Source organism: Tupaia chinensis, unplaced genomic scaffold (assembly GCF_000334495.1).
Source record: "Tupaia chinensis unplaced genomic scaffold, TupChi_1.0 Scaffold000208_1, whole genome shotgun sequence".
Classification (NCBI taxonomy): domain Eukaryota; kingdom Metazoa; phylum Chordata; class Mammalia; order Scandentia; family Tupaiidae; genus Tupaia; species Tupaia belangeri.
The window spans coordinates 1,840,523-1,842,724 of NW_006159683.1; the positions used below are offsets into that span (position 1 = coordinate 1,840,523).

At 40.7% G+C, this 2,202-nt stretch overlaps 1 long non-coding RNA gene across 1 annotated transcript in view; it reads right to left on the reverse strand.

Annotated features, from left to right (window-relative positions):
• Positions 1-661: 661 nt before the first annotated feature.
• The window catches only part of LOC106734744 (uncharacterized), a 24,736-nt gene continuing 23,195 nt past the window's right edge, over positions 662-2,202 (reverse strand). Inside the window, exon 3 of the long non-coding RNA XR_001370285.1 lies at positions 662-810. This is a non-coding gene — a long non-coding RNA (uncharacterized LOC106734744). The remainder of the gene's footprint in view (positions 811-2,202) is intronic.

Below are 2,202 nucleotides of genomic sequence, written 5' to 3' on the forward strand. Positions count from 1 at the left end.
GTGCCTCAGGACAAATGTCAAGATCTGAGGGAAAGTGCTAGTCTAGCCACACAAGCTTATTCAAACGGGTTGTTACATGATACAGACTCACACAGAAGCTGGAGAACACAATTAACTGAGTTGTTGGTCAGAATGGATGCCATAAGATGAAGTCTGTAAAATCCCACCCATTTAAGCCAGTGGGCTCTTGCTCACCTAACGTTTAAGTATGCAGCTAACTTGAGCCCATTTAAATGGCGTGTGATAGGGTGGAATCACTATTCTGGAGGAAGAAGCTGAACTTAATTCCTATTCCTAAGAAGTACAATGGCTTTGTTTTCTCACTTGCTGTCTCTCTGTCTCTCTCTGTATTTCTGGTGAGTGCACACGCCCTATAGCAAAAACTTCTCAAAAAAAAAAAAAAGTACATTGCCTTTGTTAAAATGACCAATACAGTATTTTATGGCATTCATGAACATTGATGTTTAAATATAAAGTCTCCCAATTACCAGCTGCGTGACCACAGAGAAATTACTTATCTAATCTTTAATTGCCTTACCTGCAAAATAGAGAGATTAATCCTATAGGTCTCAGATATTAAACGAGAAATGTATATAAATCTACATAAATCTATCAGCTTAGTACCTGGCTCAGTAAATAGGCTCAAAACTGGGATCGGGCAGTGAAAGCAATGATGACCTTCGTTTATTGCTGTATACTCAGTGTCAGGTACATACCAGGTGTGTTCAGTCGATTTTCGTAAAATACGCTAAGTCTGACAGGACAAGGGGCCATGGATGTGACCCAGGCAATTGAACACCAAGCGATAGACTGTGAAAAAAAATAGCAGTGGTTGATGTTGTGTTGGAGACAAAGGTGATAATACAGAAGAAATGTGCCATTTTTGCCAAGAGAGTTCTTCATCTGTAGAATGGAGTCATGGTTAGGGAAAAAACAAAGGATGGAAATGGAAGGTGATAATGTTGCAGAGATATCTGAGTTTGTGAGCAAGTCCAGTGGACTCTTAACAAATGGCAGATATGGCAGAGAGGGGGATGGTGGCAGGTTGAAAATCAAAGGAGAGGCCACCTAAAGTCCTTGCCAATGGCATTATACGTTTTAAATGGTTTCTATGCACTAGACCTATCAGCCACACTCCAGGCTTAATGACAATCCCTGCATAGAACTGGATTTCTGTCAGGCACTGCTGCCTGGCATACCACCTTCACTAACTGCACTGGTGAAGGGGGCTTCTTGGAAATAGGTTTTTCTTCTGTCCCTTGACGTTCTGGTTTTCAGAATAAAGTCATGTAGGTCTATTTTCCCAGCATGTAATGGGCAAACAGACATTAGCACAACCATTTCAGTTGTTATGAACTGAGTCTGTAGATGTCTCTGATAGTCATGGTTGTCTAGGAGCATCTATAGGAATGATTGGAAGGATACCCAGGCATTTCAAAAGTTACTGTGATCTCTAATATCATGTGGCTCCCTTAGAGAATAATTGGCTTAGGCTGTGATTATCTTCTAGAAGAAACATAACGAACAGAAGCCATCAAACTTAGCTCTGCTTCTGTATATGCAGATACCAAGTTGGAATAACTTTAAGCTCTTTAATTTGTAAGGCACTTCTCAGATTTGGCCAGGAGGTGGCACTATGGTAAGAAGTCTTTGAACTCAGGTGTCTTGGAGGTCACGTACATAAAAAAAAACTTCCCATTCTGAAAGTCATGGAATACCATACTTAGGGCTCATTAGAAGATGAAAGAGATGTTGGATCAGCTGAACAATGTTATTAACTATTTGAACTGGTTGAGATTTTTTTCTGTGAAGTCATTATCACTTTTTATTTTGCCCATTCTGTAAGTCTTATTTTCTCAAGCTCAGTTTCACAGAACTGGCTAATAACAGGAATTAATAAAAGTATCCAGCTGTCAGGTCCAGCAGATGGCATATTGGTTAGGCTGCTGGACTCCCACATAGTCAATGATGGTTCAAGTCCCAGACCTGACAGCTTAAAACACCCTGGGCATGTGTGCATGCATGTCCCAAATCCCCAGAAAAGAATGGAAGAGAAGGAATGGCATTGGGGTTGGGAGTGGGAGGGGCGAATGATTTCTTGCTTTCTGTCTTTCTGTCTCTCTGGCGAGTACATGTGCCCTATAGCAAAAATCTCTCTCTCTCAAAAAAAAAAAAAAAAAAAAAAAAGTACCCACTTCCCGC